Here is a 13,357-nt window from a genome sequence, read left to right on the forward strand (position 1 = left end):
CTTAATAAAAACTTTCATGCCAAGCCCTGCACTGGACCTTGGGGATACAGAGATCATAGGATTCCTAGGCTGGTTGGAGAGACACACAAAGAGACAGCAAAGACAATAGAGTGGGCTGAGTTCTGTGGCTTGGGTTGTCTAGGGTCAATGAGGGCACCAGAAGTACCTCCTAGAGGAGGTGACACTGGAACTGGGCCTTACAGGATGAATAGGAGTTTGCTGCCTAGAGACCGAGGAGCTTTCATAATTTCTGTATCTCCTCTTTTATTCAGACCGACCACGTTGTAGCTACTTGGCCAATGTCTGTCCTTTCTGCTGAAATCCATGGGGGTGGAGACTCTGGCTGGCTGGCTACTGAGTTTTCTCCTGTACCTAGGAGAGTGCCTGGCGGAGAGGATGTGTGTGTGCACACGAGACAGCAGCCTGGGCAAGGGCTCAGCAAAGGACGCAGACAGAGGTGGCAGCAAAAAGCATTGTTTGAGACCAGGCAGGTGGGACAGGCAGAGTCCAGGGCAGAAACGACCTTGATGGACCATCTGAGCAGTTTGGATTTTACCCTCTAAACAAGGAAGGATGTGACTGAATTCTTATTCACTCATTTATTCGACAAATGGGTATCGAGCACCAACTAGATGCCAAGTATCATGTTAGGTCCTAGCGATATGGCGGGAGCAAGACCGACCCCTTCCTCATGGGAGCCACCATCCTCATGGGAAAACAGCAAACTGGTAAGCAATTAGGGAACAGTCTTCTTTTCCGCTAGCGATGAAGTGCTAGGTAGAAAAATAAACATAAGTGAAAGGGTAGACACTGAGAGAAGGGGGAGGCTCAGGGCTGGATGAGGGATGCATCAGATGGGCTTGTGTTCAGCTGCAAGGAGCAGAAAACCTGGATCCCAGGAGCCTCGCTGTGGGAGTTTATTTTTATCTCGCAACAGGAAGTCTAAGAGGTAAGCAGCCCAGGGCTGGATGGTAACTCAGCTATGAAGTCAAGAAACCAGGTTCCCCATCTTCCCGTTCTGCCTCATTAGCCTTCTCTCTGATGCTTCAACTTTTTTTTCTTTTTAATGAAGAGAATGAATTCATGCATTTCATATTTCTTTAAAAGTGCATAATTAAAAACACTTACGCTGATGCTTTGCTGACATGTAAGTTTCTCCATCCGGAAAAATTCAGGAAAGTCTGATGCTCACAAAAATGACTGGTATGAGTTTTAGGGGGTCAAGAATAGGGAAAGGGCCCACAGCCACGTCTGGGTTGATGGGGTATATGATTGGATGGTGCTGGTGTGTGTACACAAGGGATCCGATTTCTTTACCGTGCTAATTCAGCGGAAGCAGGTATTCAAAGCAAGACACGGCCATGAGAGGATGAGCCCTGTCTCCCCCCACTCCTTCCCACCAAGAGACATTTTAGGGAGAGAATCAGGCTTCCTGAATTTTATAGAATGGGAGGCATGGGACAAGCTGATGGCAACCGACACTTGACTTATAAAAGGATCATTCTGGGGCGGTGGGGAAGATGGATTTGGGGAGGAAAGTCTGGAAGCAATAGTCCTGGGAGAGATGGGGAAGCCTGGATTAGGGCAGGTGACGGGACTAGAGATGAGGGCGCAGCTCTGAGAAGCGTCGGGGAGAGTGCTGAAGGCTGGGCAGCGCAGAGCTGCACGAAGGGCCGCACGGACTGAGAGGACCCCCAACGCAGCTGCGAGGATGGGGAGCCACACGCACGTCGCCAACAACGTCTGGCCCCGCCTTTGGAGAGTCGCTGGTAAGCGGCAAATCCTACGATGGCTCTTCGGGCTCCCCAGATGCTAAGAGGTCTCTGAGGTCTGCCCACCCTTCCGCTGTTGGTGGAGCCAACCAGTCATGGAATCCAAACACCCACTGGGTCCTGGGCATTCATCAGTGTCTTGGTTGCCAATGATAAATCCGTAAAAAACAAAAGCAAGGCAGCAGATTTTCCAGTATTTGGGGGAATGCAGAGTAAGAGCTTAGCCCTTGGACCCTGGTCGCCGGACACTTGAGTTGGTCACTGACTGGGGGAGATCCTGTTGAGAGGTGATAGAAGTTGTTCTAAGAAACTTGGGACCATGAACATCATCCCCTTAGCAAGGCAGGGAGGTTGACTAGCCTCAGAAGAGTTTCTTTCCTGTAGATTATGACCTTTATTTGTCTTTAATGTAGCTAGCTCAACTGGTTTTAGGTAATCAAATATTCCACCCTGCCTGGGCCAGGCACTGCTCTAAGCACAGGGGGACAAAGCCGACAAAAACCCCTCTCCTCGGAATTCTGGTAGAGATAATCCAAAGTCCTAAGTAAACAAGCGGCCTCTGCATAGTATATGTGCTGCTTCCTTTTGTTTTTCTATGTTAAGCGGTGCTCTTGGAGCTAAATCCATCCTTCACGGAATATCTCACTTATAAGTCATTCTGGCTTTTTCTTCTTCAACCATGGAGTCAAAAGGAGATCTGACCCAGACGTGTCCCAGTCAGTCAGCAGTGGGTACCTGTTGTCTCCATGTTTCTCATTCCAGGATTTGGGAGAATTCAAGATGGGAGTCTTGAACCCCGGGGGTAAAATGTCCAAAGATCAGTCAGGTGACAAAGACCCAGATTTCCCAAGCCACAGGCTGAGGCGGTACAAATGCTCCATCCCCCGATGGTAGGGCCACCTGTGCTACGTCCCAGAGCAAGCTGGTGGCCCAGGGGCAGTTTGTTGGCTCATGTCTCATGGTAAAGGCGTTAGTCAGTGTACAGCTCCTGATACATGACAGAGCACTTCCACTTTTATTTTCACGTTTAGTAACTCCACATAGACTTGATAAATTTAGCAAACAAAATTACAGGTCACCCAGTTAAATTTGAATGTGATATTTGAAACATACTTATACTAAAGAAAAAAAAAATCCTTGTTTGAAATGCAAACCTAACTGGGTGTCTTAGCGCATGAGGGCTGCTGTGGCAAAATACCATAGAACAGGCGGCTGAAAAACAAAACATTTATTTCTCGTAGCTCTGCAGCCTAGAAGTCTGAGATCAAGGCACTGGCAGGTTCAGTGTCTGGTGAGAACCCTTTCTCTGGTTCACAGGCGGCTGGCTGCTCCTGCGTCCTCACATGCCAGAAAGGATGGTGGGGCTGCCTGGGGTCTCTTTTATCAGGACCCACTGCATTCATGAAACCTCTGACCTCATGACCTGAGCACCTCCCAAAGGCCCCACCCCCTAATACCCTTACATGGGGCCTTAGGATTCAGCACATGAATTTGGGTGGGACACGAGCATTCGGTCCATAGCACTGGATGTCCCGTCTCTTGTCTGGAAACCCTAACCCTACGGTCCTCAGAGGCAGGCAATATCCGTGTCCCCTTCTGATCACTGAGGATCAGAAAGTAAACTGTTCAAGGCCAACTGACCAAGGCAGTGATAGAACCAGGCAGTCCCTCTCCTTTACTGGTCCTTGGATTCCCCCCAGGGTGTCATCTTCAAGGCATCAAGGATGCACTGGGGTGGAGCGTGGGGAGCTTGGGGCTGGAAGGGATGGACAGTGTAAGGGAAGGCCTTGGAGGGACCAACCACCACGAGTCGTGGGCCCTGCGGTCTTCGTGTTAGAGGATAGCGGAGAGAGGGTTTCCACTCTTAGATGCAACGTGTTTTTGGTTTTAGTTTACTGTACCAGGGCCCTGGCACCCCAGCCAGCAAGGCTGGAAATGCAGGAAGCCATCTGGAGCTGCGTGCTGAGTCACAGGGCCCGGAGGAAAACAAGAACATCGTGACGGCAGAGGAGGGGGTGCGGAGTCACCTCCCTCGAGATCGTGGTGGGCACTGGAAATAGAAACTGCTCCCTCTGAAGCATCTGTTAGCAGGTCCAGGATCCCTCACGTGACTGCAATCCCCTCCCTATTAAGCGCCGACTGAATGCAGAGCTCTGTTCCCTGAGAATGTCAGTATGTCAGGTGATAGAACAGAAGTGTCTAGCTTCTTTTGGGGGGGCGGGCAGGGGGGAAGTGTTCGATTTTTGTTTTTTTCTCCCAAATCCTGGCTCATCCTCTTTTATTGCCCGTCAGCCCTTGGGCAGTTTACTGAATAACTTTCTGACCCTGTTTGATCTTCAATAATATTTATCCTCTCATTAAGATAGAGTGAGGGTTTAAATAAAATCTCACTTCCACTTTTTTTTGGGTGGGTCAGGACATGCTATACGGATGCTAAGTGCTGATATCTCTTCTTCCTTTTTTAATGGAGGTGCTGGGGATTGAACCCAGGACCTCGTGCCTGCTAAGCACGTGCTTTACCACTGAGATATACCCTCCCCACTAAAATCCCATTTTTAAAAAGTGTCTTGCCTTGGTCTAGCACACAGTAGATGGTCAAAAAATGGTAGGTTTTATTATCAGAGAGACATAAAAATATCTTCCTGGTAGGTTGGTGTGGGGATTAAATCAGATAACACACCTTTGCTCTCAAGAGAGCACTGGACCGAGGTCTCAGCGAGGTCTCAGCTAATGACAGAGATTCCTTTTCCCTTGTTTCGCCCCTAGATCCCGAGATGACTGGTCCTGTTCCCCTGGGTACTGCTTAGTGAGGCTAAATACACACACAGGGAATGCTTACATGATATCTCTTCATTCCGTCCACAAATGTTTCCTTTAATATTGTGCAAGTTACTGGTCCAGCCTCTGTGGAGGTAGAGACAAACAAAATGAGGATAACTACTCCGACTTTTCTGTTGTTGCTTGAGCAGCTGTCTATGCCAGGCACGATGTGGAGCATTTGACACATGCTGGATTCTCAGAGCAACTCTTTCAGGTCGGTACTATTATAATCCCATTTTACTGATGGGAAAACTGAGGCTCAGAAGGATTCAATACGTTGTCCAAAGGCACAGAGCTAGTAGGTAGCAGAGTCGAGGCTCAATCCCAGGTCTGACTCTCCCAAAGGTCCTGACTATATCCTACAATGGACCAGATCCCAGAGGGAGGGAAAAACCCTCAATTGGAGATTTCAACAACTTTATTCAAGCTCAAAGGGTATATAAAGGGCACAGAGTGGTGAGGTGATGAAATGCCAGAGGAGAGGCTGGGAGTCAAAGTGACAGCAGTTCTGGACTGGGAGGGGCTCCCGGAGGGGATTCCTAGAAGGTGGGGGTGGGGAGTAGCTCCAGAGCCTGGGGAAGGAGAGGGGGGGAGGGGCAGAGACCACAGGCAGCAAAGGCACCCAGACCTGGCCAGGTAGGGATGGGGTTCAGTGAGAGGCCAGCTGGCCATGCCCAAGGCATGTTTTGGAAGCCCAAGGAGGAGTATGTCATCGGGACAGAGTCTAGCTGGGGCACAGACTGTCATTAGTTTCCAGAATGATAAACTCCTCAGCAGAGCTGAAGTGATTTGCAACCTTAGTGCATCACTGCTTAGAGGGTTCCTACCCATCCCATGCGCACCTGGCCAGCAGCACTGCAAGACGCACCTGTTGTTGGAAGGGAAGGAGGTTTCCGCAGAATTGGCGGGCAGGACCTGTCTTGCCCAGTGGCCTCAACCTTAGATCGGGAGATAAACATTCCCTTTGCCTTCAGAAGATTCCACGAAGAAGGACAAACACTAAGGCTCCTTAAAGCCAACTCAGAGATAGCACAACTTTTCTTCAAGCCAGTAGGGCAATACAGATTGAGTGGATTTGATCCCACGATTTTACCACTAGGATTTACTCCTAGGGAAATGGTCGTGGAGGTGTGCAAAACCAGGCTGGCACAAAGATAGCTGCTGCAGTATCACTTACAAACACAAGAATCAGAAACGTCCTAACTAGTCAATTACAGGGGCCTGGTTAAAAATTATGACATATCCATTCAATGGAATATTACACTGCCATTAAAAGTCACTGGGGGTCACATCATATTAAGTGATAATATAGTATGACCCCAGCTTGAATCTACATTAATCTGATTCATTCACTTATTAAATAGTTCACGTGCTGTGTGCCAGGCACTATTTTGGGCGTGGTGGGTATGGAGGGGAACAAGTTTGGTGTGTTACTGGGGGCAAGTCAGACAACAAACATGTAGCCCCGGGAATAAACAAGATCATTCCTGAGACTGGTCCATGAAGCAAATGTAAGATGGGCCAGTGCAGAGTGAGTGACGAGGGAGGGGTTATCTGCCGCACTGACACTTCCACTGCCTACTGCTTGTTGGAAAACATCTAATCATGAGAATCTGGGAAAAAGCATTTCAGGCAGAGGGACAAAGGCCAAGAGGGGCGATGCCGTTGGGGTATTAGAAAAAAAATAAAGGAAAAGAAATAGCATGTGAGTAGGGAGAGAAGGGGTGGACGAGGGGCGGGCACAGGCTGGATAATGTAGAGTCTGAAAGCCAAGGTCAAGTGTTTAGAAGCAGTTTGAATTTTATTCTAAGTGCAGTGGGGACGCTGCTGGGTTTTAAGTCAGGCAATGATTATACTTACGTTTATATTACATTTACGTAACCGGAAGGAACTACATCAGCGGTTAATAGAGGCCTTCAAGGGGCGGTGGGGTCACGAACAATTTTTTTTAATTTGTTCCTGTGTGTTTTTCTGGAACTCCCAAACTTTTGCCATGAGAAGCAAACGCTAATTTCTATTTGAAAAAAAAAAATAAAAAAAAACACAGAGCAATTCGAGTTAATGTCTGCTGCCATTTACACGGAGCCCCGGTCAGAAGCATCTTTGTCCACGCCATGGCATTGGATTTTCGCAATAACTCTGTGAGTTAAAGTCCGATCGTTCTAATTAGCGTCATTTGGGAGGTGAGGAAATTGAGGCTGGAAGGGGCAGAGATTCTGGCAGAAAATGTCAGAACTGGGACCAGAATCAAGTTTCTGTAGCCTTTGCCCAGGTTGGCTGGGTTTGCCAGGCAGCTGGGCCTCCGGGCGGGTCCGCCTTGGATGGACCCGGATACCCAGAGGCCCCAGACAGGAGTCCGCGGGATGGCTCCTCCCTGCTTGGGGGAGGGAGGGAGGGCAGGGAGGGACCCCCAGCCCCCAGCCCCCAGCTGCAAATGGCTAGTGCCAGAGCACGCGTGCGCAGGAAGACGGGTGTGGCCCACGTGGTAGGTGCTCAGTGAGCACTGGGTAATTCATGAAATAGCTCGCTCCCTGGAAAATGCCGTTCGCACTCAGGAGGCGGTTTAGCTGACTTTACAGTTCGGCAGCCGGGTGATCTGAGGTTAATTACCCTCCAAGCCCCGAGTCCTCCTCTGGACAATGGAGATGAGATGTCCGCACTCACTCACGCACCTCTGTGCACTGTGATAGCTGGGGGCCAGACTGCCTGGGTTTGAATCTGCTTCTACCTTTTTCTAGCTGATGACCCTGTGGAGCTCTTAGCCTCTTCACACCTCAGTTTTCTCATCTGTAAAGTGGGAGTAAAAACACGTGTCTCCCAGGGTTGCTGTTAGGACTAAATGAATGGATAGAGTACTTGGAAGAGGTCTCGGCACGTAGTATATGCTCCTTAAATGTCAGATGATCTTAGCATCAGCAGTCTGGGAGTGTTGAAAGGATTATGGGAGAGGATCTCAGAAGCACAGAAGGACTTGGCACAGGGTGTCCGTAAGTGGGAGCTGCTGCTTCTGCCCGCCTACCACCATTCCCGCCATTATTACTGCTTCCGTGGTTTTTCATAGGAAACATATAAATTCACTTTTTGTTCAAAAAGAAGATCCCCTTACCCGCCAGGAGGGTCTTTTGCCAGGCTAAACGATAGATCTCCTCTCTCACATCTCAGGAGGTTCCTGTCTGTTCAAGGTCACGTGAAGAATTCCCAGGCATTTCCCAGGGTCTCTGTCTCTAACGCATTTAAGGAGCCACTTTCTAAATTTCAGTCTTGACATTTGCTTAATGACACAAACGGCGCCTTTTTGGGTGAGCAGCCTGGGGTCACGGTACCTTCATCCCCGTTTTCAAGCTTCGATTGTTTGAGGACCACCAATAATTGTGCAACAGTTGTATACCACTGGGTCGAGTCCTTCCTTCACTATTTTCCGTTAACTTGTCTCCCCCTGAAAACTCAAAATACATTTATTCAAAAGGGAAACATACTCATTGCCATACGTGGTAAGCCAATGTAACTTGTCACAAACAGAAGCTACTCATAAAAAGAAATACCATGAAAATAAAGCAGTATTAGTGAATTCTAGAAGAATAGGGTGGCCCATTGAGGACTCTGGGCTCTTGAAGCCTGTCTGATTTCCATTTAAAAGGGAGATTTGGAGAGGTAAAGAACTATTAGTCCCAAAGTAAGACCATCTTCTTGGTGTACTAAGAAAGACTGAAAGAAAATTTAAAGAGGAAAAAAAATCTCTAGCCACGCTTCTATGTTTTTATGTCTGTGTCTGTTCACCTTCTGGAATTTTCTCCTGCCCACCAGGACCCCCCCTTCGGTGTGATTCAGTTCTTTATTAATAAAAGCTAAGGGGAGAACAGCCCACCCTCTGCTTCTCACTGATTAGCTCATTTTTGGAAGATTCTTAGGTCTCTCTCAGATGAGGGAGCTGAATTAGAGAAATGTTCTTCTCTGATGATTTCCAGGCCCCCAAAGTGGGCTTGGCTGTCCAGCAATGTTTTCTCAGCTGCTGACGGAGCAGGAGTGAAATCCACCCAGAGGATGGTCTCATGGGATGGACTGGGTCCCTGGATCTCCACGAGGAGCAAAGATGTGGGATTCGCTGCACAGCCACAAACGGACTCACGTTTCCCAGGGCTGGATTTTCTGCATGTTGAGCTGAGCAGAGGGTTGGGCTTGGACTGAAAAATGAAGTAGCCCCTCTGTGCCCAGGCGAGACCCTAGGAAGAAAGGACAAGATGACTTGCTGACTTCAGGTTTCCTCCCCACCTTCAGCAGCCCCTGCAAATGTTTCCTGTATCAGAGAGCCTGGGAGGAGCAGCCGAGGCTTCTCTCCTAAATTATTCCTTTTTTCTTGTCTCTTCCCTGCTTCTAAATCGGCCAGGATCTGCCACACCTGTGCTATATCTAGATTCCTTAGCCTGCCATGCAAGCCCCACACCAGCCTAGTTCCAATCTGCAATTTCCAGCCCTGGCTGCTGGGACGTCCTTCCGTGAATCCCTCTGCTCCTGGCCAGCTGCTTCCCTGGCACATGGTAGGTGTGAAGAAATGTAATTGAATGAAAGAGTATGTCTTACGCTGGGTTGCCTCTACAGAACATTTTGACATGTATTTCTTAAGTGTCAGGGACAAATGGTGCTCAAAGACTTCGTATATACCAGGTCCTGTTAGGGTGACCACCGGATTTGCTGGGGATTTTCCTGGTTTGGGTGCTGGAAGATCACACACCAGGAAACCTCTGGGACAAAGGCCAATCGGGACAGTTGGTCACCCTGCTGGGTTAGGCTTTACATCCTCTCTCTTCGTGGGACCTCCAGCACAGCGGGAGAGGATGACATTAAACAAATTATCCCACAAAGAAAAAAGTAATTACAAACCATGGTGAGTGCAAAGCAGCAGCCAGCCCTGGGCTGAGCGCTGTGGGTACAAAGAGGAAACGGCATGGTCTCGGCCCTGCAGAGCCTCCTGGTTGCAGATGGGAGACAGAGACGCACACAGCTTATTTAATACCAAGTACCCAGTGCAATGGATCTGAAATCTCCACTCTCTTTTCCCTGTTCACATTGCAACTGTTTCTATTTTAACAGAGGTTTCAAGCATCAGAAACCCACTCCGGTAAATTAAATAGATATCCATCTATCGAAAGGGCATTACAAGGAAAAGCTGAAAAACTAGGCCTTGGAAGAGAGAGAAGTGATTACTTCTCAGGGAGTTGAGAGGATAAAAAATATGCCAGAACCAAAGAACATGCCTTGTTCCATTTCCATTAGAAAAATTGACTCTAGCCATTCTCTGCCCTTGGGTTTCTGTGCCCCAAGTTCTAATTCCAGGAAGAAAGAATCTGATAGCCAAGCCTAGGTCTCATACCAGACCCTTGGCTAGACTAGGGGGGCACTGTGATTAGAAATTCACCGAAACAGTTTGCGCCGGGGTCCAGGGGTGGGGTGGTTGCTACTGGAAACGAAAGGGCCAGGATGCTGGGAAGGTGAGGACCTCAGCCACCGGCTCGCTCCTCTTTAAGAAGCGGCCGAGATGCTGCCTTTCCACGGGCTTCCTGCACAGTGGTCACTGCCTTCCAAAGAGCTCTCTGCTGGCCAGAATATTCTATTATCATGGACAGCCCATGCTGACAGCTGCCTCCCTGGGCACACGCGTCTTATCCACTACCCTGTCTGCGATCACCTTGGAGCGTGTGCTGTGTTCTTGGGCACAGCTGGTGCAATTCCTGGCACAGAGAAGAAACTCTAAAAGTGTTGCTGAGGACTTTCGAGAGAGTTCTAAGGAGCACATTGCCATGATGATCCAGCCCTCTAGCCAAACCTGTCTTCTTCCTGTTCCTCACACCCTCAGCCCGCCTTGCTGTCCCTTCCAGCCATTTGCCTGCTTTGCTGACCGCATGGCTCAGCAGTTCTTTTTTATTTTTTTTTTAAGTTATTTTATTTATTTAGGTTTTTTTTTCGTAGGGGGAGGTAATTAGGTTTATTTATATGTTTATTTTAATGAGGGGTCCTGGGGATTGAACCCAGGACCTTGTGCATGCTAAGCAGACACTCGACCACTGAGCCCTACCCTCCCTGCTCAGCAGTTCTTAATCCAGGGCGATTTGGTCCTCCGGGGACCAATGCACTGGACAGACCCCCACAACAAAGAATTATCAGGCCCCAAATGTCCCTAGTGGCAAGGCTGAGAAGTCCAGTGGCATGACAGAATGCCCACATCTCTGCTCAAAGGTCCTCCATGCCAGGAGACTGTCTCTGACCACCCCCCCATTTCTTTCTCTCGCACCCTCTATTGTATTTTCTTTGTGGCATCTGATTGCCACCTAGAGTGCTTGTGTCTGGGTATTCAGTTGCTGGTCACGGGCCCATCTCCTGTATGAGAAGGTCAGCCCTCTGAGAGTGGGTCCCCGTGGGCCTTGTCCCCAGCTGGTGGCCAGGCAGCACCTGGCACACCGTGGGCAGCTCAATAAAAATGTGTTGAATGAATGTTTAACAAAGGAGAGTGGCCTCAACTCCTCAAATAAGGGAGGTCGGGAGGCTCGGCCGCGAAGCCCAGCTCCTCCTGGGCTGGCCGTCTTTGGGTGGATTTGTTTATTTCCCCAGACAGTTCAAATTCAGGCTTTGGCAAATTTCTGAAGCCTGCCGGGCCTCAGTTTCTTCATTCTGTTAAGTGGAGCTAGGATTTTGAGCCCCTTCTCCGCAGAGACGTGGTGGGGATGAAATACATTAACCCTCAAAACGCTGAAGAAAGTTCCTGCCTCAGAAGAGCCTCGGTAAATGTCATCTCTCATCATCATCATCGGGACGACTTGGCTGGGCTAGGCGGTGACGATGACAGACTGGGCTCTGGGGCCCTCCCAGAAGATTAGGGGATTAATGCAGTTTGCAAGGCCAAAAGCTGTCCCCACCTGGTTATGCCAGCTCCCGCCCCATCCACGAAATAAACCGGATGAAGCCTTTATCCATCTCGTTTGGAGGAGGAGGCTATCAGAGACAGTGGATTACTGCCGCAGACGAGCTGTCCTTGAATTATGAAACCAAAGGAGGAAATTAAAGTGCTCCACAGCAACAGATACAGGCCAGCCGGGGCAGAGGGCGGGGGGTGGGGCACAAAGGAGGGGGCAGGGCGTGTCTTATCATCTGGACAATGGCTATTCTGGAGGGTGGCTGGAGTCCTAAAATAGTACAATTTTACAGCCTAAAATAATTTAGGCTACCCCCCTTCATTTTATATAAGCAAATGAGGCCCAGAGAGGGAAAGCGACCCCCAGGGTCACACAGCCAGTTTGTGGCAGAGCAACCCACACCTCTTGTTTTATTGAACAGGGTTATTTTTGCTGCCCCAGGCCAAGCCTCTGTTCCAGAGCCTCCTGCCTTTGGGCCCATCTGCTCTGCAAAGAACTCTTTGGGAAATGCTCCCCGTGTCTCTTCCTAGCACATCAGGGGGAGTATGAGCCAGAGCCCTGGAGCCATTCTGGCTGGGTCTTAGAACCTCAGTTTGCTTATCTGTAAAATGGGAATAAAAGGCCCTACCTCACGGTTCACTGTGAGAATTTGATGAGCTACTGTCATATAAAGTCGTTAGCCCTGGGCTTAGCACATAGTAAATGCTCCATAAAATGTTAGTTCTTATTATGGCCCCGGGGTTGACTTTAGAATCTAATGGTCCCCAGGCTGTGAGCCCCTCTGTGGGCAGAGGCAGTGACCATCTCCGGGGCATCTTTTGTCCTCTGTGCCTTGCCTGGCAATTGACACCTGCCAGGGGCTCGGTAAATGGTAGTGGCGGATGGCTGGCCCCCTGACGGGCACCCATTTCTCAGTCAGCACCATGAAGCACCAGGAAATGCCGCCAGCAATGCATGTGACTTCTGTCACTAGTTTGGACTTTTATCCTGAGTGGATGAAGCAACCCTCCTGTCCAGCGGTGAGCCTGTCTCGTGATGGGAATGCTGTTTGTTTTCCCAGCCTTTCTCGGCAGCACAGAGCCTGCTCCCAACTAGCTGTGGACTATTTGCATATAAATTGGTTTTCTCTCATTATAGAAATCTCTTAGGTCAGCTGGAGTTTCCATTTTCCTCTGCATCAGTCTGGAAGCTCCATTTCTTGCTCGAGGGCCCCTCACGCCTTCCTCCCTCTTGCTGACAGCAAGGCGTGGTCACATGTTCTCGTCCTGGGGACGGGACAGCCTGAAAAGTCCCCCAAACACCAGGCAAGCTGGGACTGTTTCTCCCAGAAGAAGGTGGGGACGGGGTGGGGGCGGGGCCGGAGGACTCTGGTCCCTGGAATGGCAGGAAGGAGACCCTAGGATGGTTCAGCTTCAGGATCTGGGCCTCATTTTCTCATTTATTCAAAAACCATCAATTTACTCAGCATGATGTTGGGTGCTGGGAGTGCAGAGATGGATGAGACACACTTACTGCCTTCCAGGATCTCCCTGTATAGGAAAGGAGAGAGAAAAGCAAAATAATACCAAACAAAAATCATAATATAGTCAAACAACTGCCTTAAAGAGGATCAGAATGGATTCCAGCCAGAGAACAGGCTTTCGGATAGCGCTCATCCTAAACCACGGTCACACGCACGTGCACACGTGCTCGCGCACACTAGCTAACATGCTTATAGCACTCGCCACGTGGCCAGGCACCTTCCTAAGTGGATAATATATACATCAAATATATATATATATATATGTATATATACAGTCCTTTCACTATGCTTCGCTTTTTTGTGCTTTGCAGATACTGTGGTTTTTACAAATTGAAAGT

The 13,357-nt window shown here is 49.2% G+C and overlaps 1 long non-coding RNA gene across 9 annotated transcripts in view; it reads right to left on the bottom strand.

Annotated features, from left to right (window-relative positions):
* Positions 1-339: 339 nt before the first annotated feature.
* Positions 340-13,357, bottom strand: part of LOC106729421 — a 126,645-nt gene continuing 113,627 nt past the window's right edge. For 4 of the 9 annotated variants that reach the window (XR_004314212.1, XR_004314208.1, XR_004314211.1 and 1 more), the window contains 2 exons: positions 7,699-13,026; positions 2,147-6,606 (listed from right to left, as the gene is read on the bottom strand). This is a non-coding gene — a long non-coding RNA (uncharacterized LOC106729421). Of the gene's footprint in view, positions 2,050-2,146; positions 6,607-7,698; positions 13,027-13,357 lie in introns of those variants that run through there. The other 5 variants (XR_004314215.1, XR_004314214.1, XR_004314213.1 and 2 more) reach the window with 5 other exon arrangements.

Source organism: Camelus ferus, chromosome 22 (assembly GCF_009834535.1).
Source record: "Camelus ferus isolate YT-003-E chromosome 22, BCGSAC_Cfer_1.0, whole genome shotgun sequence".
NCBI classification, from domain to species: Eukaryota; Metazoa; Chordata; class Mammalia; order Artiodactyla; family Camelidae; genus Camelus; species Camelus ferus.